Consider the following 12,556-nt stretch of genomic DNA (forward strand, 5'->3'; position numbering starts at 1 on the left):
TCCCCGGGCACCGCGCTGTGCACACGGGGGGGGGGGGGGGGAGCCATATTTAAGTAGCATGTACGGAGCTCCTCACAGGTTCCAGGCACCAGCTAAGCCCCTCGCGGTCATTACCTTACTGAGTCACTGCACAGCCTCCACCGTGTACAGACGCGGAGGGAAAGGAGGCCAAGGCCGTATGTTAAGACACAGAACTGGATGTTCCAGGCCCCTCGTTTTATGGATTCAAGACAGAGAGCAGCCCAGTGCATGCTGGAGACCGGCTGCGGGCTGGGCCCAGCCCAGGGCCTCTCCCCTCCTGACCTTCCTCTTCCCCTGCCACTGGGCCTGCGAGGACGACTCCAACCCCAGCTTAAGTGAAGGGAAAACTGACTCGATAGGATCTGAGCAAGGGAAGCCACACGGCCCCAATTTCCTCTCCACGTTCTCCAGGAAGGCCTGGGCCACGTGGGGAGCCAGCACGGGCCTTTTGATGTTTGCCTTCCTGCAAGTCAGAAGCAGACGGACAAGAGATGCCTTCACCTCCTCCTCGCAAACTCACAGCAGCGGGCTTCCAATCATGCCGGAAACAAATCCAGAGGTGAAGCAACGAAGAAAAGAAGCCAAGAAGGAAGAGAGAGACCGTTGTTGTTCAGAGAGCTTTCGGGACAAGGAGACCCTTTAACGGTCACTACAGGGCATGTCAGAGAGTTCACGAACAGCCCCCACCCCCACCACCACCGTCGCAGCCCTGGGCTGAGCACCTGCAGCAGCAGGAAATCAGCCGGAACCAGGGCCTCCGGTGACTCAGCTGAGCCCCTCAGGGTGGGACCTGAGGCCCTTCTCTGCACACAGGAGCCGGGAATCGGAAAGCCAGGACCAGGAGGCTGCCACCCGCCAAGTTTAGACGCCAGCTCACGTGGTCACTTTTATCCGCGGGAACACCAGGTCTGTAAATATCCTTCGAGACCCTGATTTGTATTTGTGGTTCAATTTGTGACATGTGCTAGAAATCATGGCGGCATTTAAGCCGTAAGGGAAAGAACCAGTGAATCGATCTCTCTCTCTATCTCTCTATCTCTCTATCTCTACTATCTCTCTCTCTGTCTCCCAAACTTTTCATTGCAATGAGATAGGAGGCTAATGTGCGGCTCCCTGAAATTTTTGTCAAAATTACGTTGGGCTTCTGCTGATGCACTGTTTATGTGTTTGTTTTTTTATGTAATGATTTTAGAGAAAGGAATGCTGAGAGGGAGAGAAAAAAAAATTAATTTGTTGTTCCACTTACATATGCATTCATTGGTTGATTCTTGTATGTGCCCTGATGGGGGATTGAACCCACAATCTTGTCGTATCAGGATGAATCTTTAACCAACTACGCTGCCCTGGCAGGGTCCCACTAGCCGTGCCGGACAGTTCCAAGGTGCCAACTGAAGATCAAAGCTCTCATCTCATTGCAACTCCTTCCTGCCTTCACTCACCAAAATTATTCAGGAACCATGGAAGAAATATATACAGACAAGGACGAGCAGAAGCCTTTTTTTCCTTCTGGAGAGAGGGGAGAATTAAATAAGAAACATGAGTACCTTCTCCTGGTTGAATCCTTTATGGCATGTTTTGTAATTTTTTATTTAAATCTTAATATCCCAACAACTCTTTGGTCACTATTTTATAGGGGGTGGAACTAAGACTCCCGGAAGTCAATTGACTTGCCCAAGGATGACATGTTACTGAGTGATGGAGCCAGAATTCAGCACAAGGCTCTCTGATTTTATAGTCTGAACTTTTTCAGATAATATCTACTTTTTCAGATAGTATCCACTTTCAAATGCCCACGTGGCCCCCTCACTTGTCTGTGTTGTGAAAGTAAGGTCCTATTAAGCCTGAATGTGCCTTGAAATTATATTAGAGTCCCTTGGACTTGGATTTGTCAGCGTTGCCCACTCTGCCAGCTAATTTGGAAAGTGAAGGTCCCCTGCTGTTGACATACATATGTATGAGCATGCTCTGTTCTCAGATTTGTCCCCCCACTCATGACCTCCACCCTCAGCTCCCTCTACAACTGATGTTTCCTTTCCAAACCTTCTCCCTAGCCACCCCTCAGGTCTTCCTTTTCCCAATAATGACACCACCACTCAGCTAGTTGATCCAGCCGAATGCTTTGGAGGCAACTGTTTGACAAGTCCAGAGATTTCATCTCAGACCCTCCCCTAAGGGCCCAAGGTATCTGAATTCACGGCGCAGTGTGAGTAGCCGGACAGAATGGGTGGGCGGGATGGGCCTCCTGAGACCGATCACACAGAGAAGGGACCTCGCAGAGGGCTGCACGCTTCTCTGAGGGGAGAGGAGGCTTCGGTAGGAGCATTCCAGGTTGCGGCAGAAAAGAAAGCTCCTAAGGAAGCAGCTGAGCCTAGAGGTCAAAGCAAGGCCTTGGTGGGAGTTCCGGAGCTGAGCACTTGCACAGAACTTCCTATATGTCTGGGGCTGCTTATGTGTTTTAAGTGCTGTACATCAACGAACTCATTTCATCTTCACAATGACACAAGGAGGGGAGAAGTCTGTTTCTCCTCCTGTAAAATGCTCAGGGTTGATGACCAGGGTTTGGTCTGGCACTCCTCAGTGTCAGGGACATTGGTGCCTCTGTCGTGTGGCTCTGCATCCTTCTCAGGGTGGCTGCTGGAGCTCCAGGCTCCACGCACAGTCCCAGCCTGCAGGAAGGAGGAAGCTGTAAGAAAGGAGCGCTAGCAAAGGCACGCTCCTCAAGTGGCACATACCACTGCCACATACACATATGCCCGCTAACCAGAATGCAGTCACGTGATCACACATAGCTGCCAGGGAAGCTGGACAACGTATTATTCTAGGCAGCTAAATAGCTGTTTAAAAGCTAGTATCATCCCAATAAACTCCTTTTTTTTTAAGCTAGTGGTCTCTTTTATGAAGGGAGAACTAAAAATATACATTAAGGAACAATAAGGGAACTCTGCCACCTAGATGAGTAAGCTGACCTGGAACACCCATAGAGGCGTGGGACTAGTTCACGTGATGTATTAATTATCCCTGGATAACAGCTTTCTCCCAAACTTAGAGGCTTAAAGCAACAACTGTGCTATCTCACGTGGTTTCTGAGAGTGAGGAGTCGGAGAGCATCTTAGCTAGGGAGTTCTGAGTCTCTCACAAGGCTGCAGTCAACTTCTCAGCTGGGGCTGCTATAAGTTAAAGGCTCCTCTGGGGCTAGAGAATCCACCTCCAGACCCACTCACGTGGTTGTTGCCAAGCCCACCAGCTGTTGGTCAGAGGTTCTGTTCTTTGCCATGTGGGTCTCTCCATAGGCTGCTCACAACATAGCAGCTTGTTTTCTCCAGAGCATGAGATCCACGAAAGAGAGACAGAGAGAGAAGGGAGAGTGAAAGAGGGAGAAAGAAAGAGAAAGCATAAGATGGAAGCCACCGTTTTTTATTACACATTTTTAGAAAAGACACTCCATGACTTCTTTTGGCCACAGGAACCAGCCGTGGTGCAATGTGGGAGAGGACCACAAAGAGGGGAAACCAGGAACCAGAATCTCTGGGGGCCGTCTCCAAGGTTGGCTACCAGCCAGAGGTAAGGAAATGAGAGTCAGGGGTTAGACACATCACCGGTAGACAGAGTTCCCTGGAGCCAGGAAGAGTCCGCAGGTTCAGGAAGGCTGACTGGCCCTAGACAGCCGAAGGTCACAGGCTGAGGAATACAATAGAACGTTCCTTCTGATTGTCTCCTGATACCTGCCAAATCACCCCTAAGAGATATATATACCTTTCTACCAACTCGGGGCGAGAGACAGTTTCATCGTCTGTAATGATGAAACTACCCACAGTGCACACAGCTCATGCCCCCCCAGATGCAAGGCCGAGACCCTGAGCAGATAAACCCCCTGGTAATGTATGGACACAGCGCACAATCCGGGGAAGGGAGCACGCACCGGGCTTTGCCAGCCTCTCGAAGTCCACTGCTCACCACGTGAAGTCACCGATGTGGACAAGCCAGTCATCCCAGAGACTGACAGTCTCCACTGGCCCATCGCCTGAAACTGGGGCCCCAATACCCTGCGGATGGTATAAGTCGTTATAAAGGCAGTTCAGTGTTCACCTCCGTAGCCAGATGCCAACACGCAGGCCGTTGTGCGTGGCTAGCTCAGCGCTTTCTGCAGGGGGAAAAAAACCTTGAGTCTTGTTTTCTTCCAAGCCTAAGGGTCACTCAGAAAGGCGAGCTTTGGTGACTCGTACACAGAGACTAATGTCTATGGCCATTGCCCAAAACTGGAGGAGAGGGGGGACAATGACACACAAAGCACATTGCAGGAGACAGTCAGCCATTGAGTTTGGTCTTAATATTCTAGTCCACGAGCCAGCAGTTGCACTCAGGCCTGGTTGTGGGGGGGGGGGGGGGGAGTTGATTTTTTTTTTTTTTAAAAAAAAAAGGGCAGGAAAAACCCACACACATTCTTTCAATTTCTAAAGGGAAATTTGACTCGAGCTGTAGAACAAAGGATGAAGAAATAGAAGTAAAAGAAAATCAAAGAAAAAGTGATTTGGATTCAAGGGGATCAGATGTTTCATTTATTGCAGGTTGGAGACCTTCAATCAGTCAAATGAAAGGAACATTTGTATTAAAATACCTACGAGGCAGAGAGAAAGCCTTGATCGGGTGCGGGAGAGTTAAGTTACAGCAATGTTGCTGAGAGATATGAACCCACCTTCGAGGCTATCTGTTCCCAATATTGAAGGTTTTCTGTGCTACGAACCTGAGATGAAAGGTAGTTGTTTTGACGTCTGGGTCTGGAAGCCAGACGCTGAAATTAGCAGCGCTCGCGAAGTGTGTGTCGCTGCAAAGCCCGGACAGGACGAAAATGTAGCCGCTTTATTAAAATAAAAAGACAGCTAGTGTAACACCCAGGGTCTGAGTCCCCCACGCGGGCAGGGTGCGGACGGGAATTGCGAAAACACCTTCCACCAGATGGGAAGGGACGGGGAAGTCAGGGGACCCCGGGAACAGCCCCCTTTCTGCCCCTGGGATGGTCAGTGCACGATGACTGGGACTTTGTTATCCGGTGCCAGGCACACAGGAGGTGTTCCACGGATAGATGGCAAATGCATGAATGCAACCTTGGGTAAACCTTCTCCTCTTTGGGCCTATCGCTTGTAAATGAGGGGGTTGGATAGCTGAGGGTTCCCCCAGTAGGCTGAATACCACACAGATGGTTTGGGGTGATAAAAATGAATATAGCATTCAATCATACTGGTGCATACAGGGAGCATGGCATCGCTTCTGAACTCTCTTTCAAGCTTTCTGGTTCTCTCTCAGAGAAAGGCCAGGGCCTGTAGGCCTTTAACAACCTCCCCCATAAACCTCATGTCATAATAACGACCGGGGAGAACACAGGCTCCCAGCCCTCCACCCACAATGGCGTGCAGCTACAGTTAATAACATGAGCTCTTTCCTTTTGTACTTATTTGTACAGTCACCTATGTATGGCTCGTGATAGTAGTTCTTCCCTTACCAAACTGCTTTTTTAAAGTTCTGTTGTCAGACAAATGTATATAAGTAAACATGAATTACTGTAAAGAATATAGCAGCTCAGAAGGGAAGTAGAAAGACCCAGATGCCTTTGGTTTGGGCAAAACCGTCCAAGGTCTTTCAGAAGCACTGACCATCTGCCCTGGCTAACGGCTCAGTGGATAGAGGGTTGGCCCAGCGCATGGACGTCCCAGGTTTGATTCCCAGTCAGGGCACATGTGAGAAACGACCATCTGTTTCTCTCCCCTTCTCTCCCTCTTCCCCTCCTGCAGCCAGTGGCTCAATTGGTTCGAGCGTCGGCCCCAGATAAGGGTTGCCAGGTGGACCCCGGTCAGGGAGCATACAGAAGTCTATCTGTCTATCTCCCCTCCTCTCTAGGGGAAAGGTGGAGAGTGTGGAAAATTGGGAAGATTGTCCAAAATTGTCCCCTGTTTTTAGATCTTCTGATGTATCAAGAGACACAAGAAATTCAGAATCATTTGTGAAGTCTCCCAATTTTCACATGGGCTCTAACTTACAAAAGGCTCTGTGAGGTAAACATGTGTTCTGTAAAACATACAGAAAAGTCAGAAGTCTCCCGGGAAAGGCAAAGCTAGGGAAAAAAGGTCCCTTGGGACCTGGTCTAAGATCATTGTGTGATATGGGACAAGCCCTTGGGTTTCTCTGTGCCTTGAGTTTAAAGCTGCAAAAAACAATATAAAAATAGTATTTATTTGTTCTTCAACTTTTAGTGACAATTTCTATATATTAAACACTGTGCCAGATGTTGGATTTAAAGATTAAATCAATATGTTTATCACTGAAACAGACAAGAACAGTGAACTCTGGGGCCACAGGATAACAGTGGCCGTGAAATAAACTCGGGGGCACAGGAGAAAAAGCCAGTAGGTCTGCCTGGAAGAGATGTCATGTCAGGCCGGGCAGGCTGCATGTGACCCTGCCCGGTAGCCAGGGCAGAGGAAAAGTGACTTTGCCTTGATACCAAAGTGCTCTGCGTACCAACACAGCATGAATCTCTTGAGTTCAAAATGCATGCATACACACCCATAATAGTTTGTAGAGTGTGCAAACCCCAAAATGCATCTCTCTCTTGCATAACAAGTACTTCTCCACCTGTGAAACCAGACCCTGGAGTTTTCCCTGTGCTGTTCCCCCTCCTTTGTCTTACTGGCGTCACCAAGGTCCGGGAACCCAGGTCAGGCATTTGATTTTGGTGTCACTCCAACTCTTTGTCTTCCTCATCCTCCACATGCACGCCAGAGATGTGTCCCTCAAGTCATGGGTGTCCTCGCCCACCACCCACAGTCACGCCTCCACCATGCAGTTCAGCCACTTGTCTCCTGCGTGGACTCTTGCTGTTGTCTTCTGTCTGCTCCTCCTGTCTGTCTTCCAGCCGATCCACTGCAGTTTCCAAAACCCAGATCTGACGCTGCAGGTCCTCTGCCTTTAAACCTTAGTGGCTCCTCCTGACCCCGGGACAAAGCCTAGCGTGGCCTCCACGGCCCTTGGCACTCTGGGCCCCACCTACTAGTTCTTCTTCACTGTCCTTGGTAGAAGTCCCTATAGCAGAGGCTAACAGGTGCCATGGATGGCCCCCAGCAGACGCTCCTCAGGACCTGCCTGGCCCTCTCCTACCTTGGTGGCCTTCCCTAGGCTCTACCGCCTTCCCTGTGTGACTTCCCTGATGTAGTTAGCTGTAGACCCATGGCCAGATTCAAGCACTGTCTCCTCTGGAAACCTGCTCTGGTTCTCCTCCCCGCCCCACCCCACTGTCCCCCTTCTGTCCCGTCTGGGGCCCAGCAAGCTAAGGATATATATGACCTAGAGAATTCAGGGGATAAGGCAGGCAGGGTCTGGAAGGTCTGGAAAGTCTGGGAGGGGAACGCCTTTCTGAAAAGCCATTCCTGCAAAAGCCTCAACCCAGAAGGCCGTTTTTGCAAAAGCCTCAATCCGCACAGCGCTTTCTCCACGGGGACCCACCCACAGGAAGAAAGAGAAAGCAATCTCACACGTTGGAAAAAGGCCTGGGGCGGAAGAAATGAAAAGCCACCAGTTGGCAGTAGGTGCTGCAGGAGGTTGCGCAGGAAACCCAGGTCACATGGGAGGTGGAGGCGCTTCTGGGAAGCATATGGACCCCAGCCCTCCGCTGACGCTGACGCTGCCGCTGCCCGCTGAGGGGCGGGGCTCAGACAGCCGCACATCCCGGGGAGGGGTCGGTCGTGGGCAAGATGGCAGGGGGCTGAGGCAGGTAGGCTGACTGCTTTAGGGCACAGCCGGCTCGCACACAGCTGTGTCTCTATCAGTCACCAGGGGCAGTAACTCCTCCAAGAGAACACACCCCTTTCTGCCTTGAACATCCAGACATTTTCTTATAAAGCAAAGTCTCTAACTAAAACACCCGGGCCCAGCAGGTGATGAGAGAATGATGTCATAATGCCGCCGAGGCGGGACCAGGCTGGTCAGATCACGGCCAGCCACGACAGGCAGGTGCCCTCTGATCAGCTCCAGCTGACAGTCGCCAACTCTGCTGATTTTTCTAGAAACACCAAATACTGGAATTTTCATGGGAAACCTTCTGTTATTAAAAGGTTGGCTTAATTAAAAAAAAAAAATACAGTGCAAAAGAAAGTTAGCTGTATCTGAGCTCTGATATGCAGGTTCGGGTTTAAATCATCCATTTGGAGCATATATATAATAGATGCATATACACACACACACATATGGCCTTCAAGTCTGCACACCGCCATCTCTTTGGCTGATGATGACTGTGATGCTCACAGTATGCTGGATATTTTTCTTAATATCTAGGTATTTGGCCCTACAGAGACACGGCTTCAGTATCCTATAATAGTCACAATATTTTTCTGAGCATGTCCTGAGTATCTATTTTTATGTGAGATCAATGTCTATATCATCATTCTTCTTCTTGCTATTATTATTAATATTAATTTATTTTAAGAACAAGAAGAGTCTTGGACATCAGCTAGACTTGTCCCTGCGCCAATATTTCACAGTTTGGGGCCCTGGAGGCACAAGCTCACTCAGGTCCCCAGGGCACAGCTGGACAGTAGGGGGTGCGGGGGTGGGGGGAGGGACCTCCTCCGGCTCCTCCTCCGCCCGGTCTTTGCTCAGGTCCGGGGGATTTATACAGCCTGCGCACCCACGAGCTGCTGTGTTTGTGTTTTCCCTGGTCCTGAAGAAAAGAGCCCACCAGGTCGCCAGATGTGCTGAGTTCAAGGGCGCCCGAGGAAGTGGTTTGCCAGCCATGAGCAGCCGGCCAGTCTGGGGTGTAATCTGGCCTGCCCCTCAGCCTCGCCTTTCCGCCCACAGATGATAAAAAGCCAGGCTGGAGGAAACTGACGCACAGTCATGCGCCCGGGAACTGTCTGTCTCCTTGGCGGTCTTTCATCTGGGGCTTCGGCAGGACTTCACTCCCCCTTCCTAGGCACATGTGAAGCCCCAGGAGCCCTGGCCGTGTGTGAGAGACAGGCATCTATCTACCTGGTGGGGCCTGTCCATGTTCCAGGGTCTCCCTTGCCTGGGGTCCCTGAGCCCCGCATTTTTGCTTTCTGCGTCAGCTCCTGCATTTCTCAGAGAACCTGCAGAGGAGAAGGTCATGCCTACCTCAGAGGTGTGAGGTTCTGATGGAAGAATCACAGCCTGCTGTCTGGGAGGGACTTCTGGGGACATGTCAGGTGTGCCCCATACTCCAACTTCTGCGGAACTCGCCGGGAAGTTCCCACGCTCTCTCTGCCTCAGCCTTTCTCACCCCACGCGTCCCATTTATTTTCATATCAGTGCAGACCTTGGCCACAAACTGCCTGTTTTCACTTTAAATAATACACACGTATGTGTAAGAGTGTATGAGAGAGCGGAAAGGAGAGAAAATGGGAAGAGACGGATTATGAGGCATCCACTATGCACTCCAGTCTTCCCAATCCATCCTGTGAGGTCGGTTTTCTAATCCTGGCTTTCCAGAGGCATCCCTGAGGGCTCCTCCCCTCCTCTCCGTCCCCTGTATTCCTTTCCTCCCCTCCTGTCCCCTCCTCCTTCCCTGCCTCAGTGTTGTCTCCGCAGGATCAGTCTGACTAGGTGCAGGGTGGCTGGCTGCGTGCACAACGCCGTAGCGTAGCGTGCTGTCGCGGGGCGGGCCTGGAGCCCGTCTCACCGTGGGCGTTTCATCCCGGGGAGTTTCTGCCCAGATGGACATCTGTCCTCAGAAGTTCATGGGGATTCACGGGATGCTGCAACATGTCCTTGTCCTGAGCAGATGTGGCCACAGAGCAGAGCACCACGGTGGGTGCTCAGGCAGTCCGGAGGATGGCAGCTCCCGCTCCGGGGTCAAAGAGAACAGGGTGCCTGCCCCCACTGGCGGTGGCTCCTCAGGCGAGTGGAGCAGCCTCTCTGGACCCATCCAATGGGGGCGATACTAACTAGTACAAGAACTAATCAAGACTAGTACTAAAAGCGTAGGGTGGTGGTGAGGATGAGCGGAGACAACAGTTTTTGGAGACTAAGAGAGATCATATGATACTGAAAATGATCTAGGTGACGCTCAGACAGGACGTTAAATAACATTGACTCGCGTGGTACATACATTATGTTCTCTTTAACTCCCTCTGGACCCTCCTAAGGACATCAGGAAAGTCTTTATTTGATGCTCGTGTGTCTCAAAGGGGATCAGAACATCCCCCCCTCCAAAAGGTACTATTTTGGTGAATGAATTATTTTGAGCTAAAGGCAATAGAGAGACCCTGTGGGCTCATGAGAAACTTGATCTCTCCCTTAAAGAATTTAAATGTGGGGCCTTACCCAAATAAGAGTTATCACCAGAAATAACTTTTTATGACCCATCTATAGGCAAGGAAGACTTCTAATTACTGAACATCTGCTCTTCTTATCATCCTGTGAATGACCCTCCTCCGCTCTGAAGCCCCGAGGCTCCTTACGTCACCCCTCGCTCAGGATGTCCTGCATACCTCATTTTTCTTTCTGTCTCTGAACCGCTCGTGGGTGTGGGTACCCGTACATACGTATGTAATTAAATTCAGCGCGTGTTCTCTTGTTAATCCATCTCGTGTCGATTTCATTTTTAGACCCTTCTAGAATTGGAATCATACAGTGTTTGTCCTTTTGTGGTGGGTTTTTATGTCACTTAGCACACTCTCTTCAACATGTATTGCAGAATAATATTTTTATAGGCATATAATAAGAAGGCTAGGATTACAAGGAAAACAATTTCTATTAAGTGACAGTTACCCAAATAATTTTAAAAGGGATAGTCATTCTTGGGGTTTTTATTAACCTTGAAATAACAAGACACAGAGGTGGCTCTAAGAGTTATACTTTCAAGAGAGCAATGAGTCAAATATTTTAAGATATTCCGATGGCAACCATCACGTGATATTAAATATCTGTGATTCTAATTGATGACAAGGGCACAGAAGTCATACATATGTAGTACTGATACACTTCAGGTTTGTTGCCTACACTCAGAATTAAAAGAAATGCTAAATTTTGTTTAGAAATTAGTCTCCCCCCAAAATATGTATGTATATGCCTGTACATATACACATATATACAATTTTCCCATCCAAGCTCACAGACATTCTGAATCCTCCGCCATGGATCTTTTAGGGACCGTCTGCTCCATGGACCTTGAGTTAAGGAGCCCCACTCCCGAAAAGGGTGTTGCCAATCGCCAGCAGTTTCTTTCCATCTTGGCTAATAGGTGGGACAAAGGCCGGCTTCTCCCAGCTTCCCCCTGGCCCCAGAAAAGGGAAGACAGGTCCCTTTTTGCTCTGCAAACAGTTCCCGGTGACTCATTTTGATGTGGTGTACAGTGGAGCACTCGGATGGGGGGGGCATGGCCTGCAATACGGGAGCCCCTCCACACGTGTGGACGCTGGTGTTCTCAGGGACGGAGGAGACCCTACGTTCAGGTTTCTCCTCTGCAAACAGGCTGTGGATCACCAACCTTTCACTACGATACAGTGTGTTTTGTTTTTCTTTTTCTAAAGCAGTGTGTCCTAATAAATACCATGTGAGCGGGGGTGTGGGTGCTACAGAAGTTATCATTGCAGCTGAAAAGCCATGAGATGTACAGCAGGCTCACCCCGGGGGCCTTCTGGAAGGGAAGAGCTTCCATGGGCTTCAGAGATGAGGACGTACCACGTGAACCACGTTCCCTGACTTCAGAGCCAAATCACCATGTGGCAGGTACTGCCTTCGTGTGTACAGGGAGGACAGGAGGGGGCAGGGCTCTGACGTAGACGACCTCTGCCCTGGCGTTTGTATGACGTGAGCACCAGGAAAGGACAGCGGCCGGGTTGGAAGTATGCTTCCTGCCACTGCGACCCGTGGGCTTTGGGGATGGGAGCTCCTTCCTGGGAAAGAAAGTGTTTCTGCAGATTGGAATGTGTTGGTGTCCCTGTGACCTCTTCATGCCCCTCTAGTTAGAGTCGCCAGATAAAATGCAAGATTTCCAGTTAAATATGAATTTCAGATAAAAAATGATTTTTTTTTTTAGTGTAACTATGTCCCATGCCGTATGCCAAAAATATGCAAAAAACCATTGTCGTTGTTTACCTGAAACTCAGATCTGAGTGTCCTATATTTTTAATCACTAAGTCTGGAAACTCAATCGCCACTCAAAGTGGGTTCTGCAAGCTCTTCTCAGAACCTTTATAAGACACCGAGGCCAGTCTGGGACACAGGGTCAGCTCACAGACATCGCTACAGTCAGCACAATGGACACCCTAGACCAGTCTGGGACAGGGGGGGTCAGCTCAGAGACATCACTACAGTCAGCACAATGGACACCCTAGGCCAGTCTGGGACACGGGGTCAGCTCAGAGACATCACTACAGTCAGCACAATGGACACCCTAGACCAGTCTGGGACACAGGGGGTCAGCTCAGAGACATCACTACAGTCAGCACAATGGACACCGAGGCCAGTCTGGGACACAGGGGTCAGCTCAGACACATCGCTACAGTCAGCACAATGAACACCCTAGGCC

At 50.0% G+C, this 12,556-nt stretch overlaps 1 long non-coding RNA gene across 1 annotated transcript; it reads left to right on the plus strand.

The window, feature by feature from the left end:
• The first annotated feature begins 327 nt into the window (after positions 1-327).
• Positions 328-10,581, plus strand: LOC136313175 (uncharacterized). The gene is made up of 3 exons (XR_010727105.1): positions 328-927; positions 3,485-3,582; positions 10,396-10,581. It is a non-coding gene; the product is annotated as an uncharacterized lncRNA (long non-coding RNA).
• The last annotated feature ends 1,975 nt before the right edge of the window (positions 10,582-12,556 follow it).

Source organism: Saccopteryx bilineata, chromosome 9, assembly GCF_036850765.1.
Source record: "Saccopteryx bilineata isolate mSacBil1 chromosome 9, mSacBil1_pri_phased_curated, whole genome shotgun sequence".
In the NCBI taxonomy this organism is placed as follows: Eukaryota; Metazoa; Chordata; class Mammalia; order Chiroptera; family Emballonuridae; genus Saccopteryx; species Saccopteryx bilineata.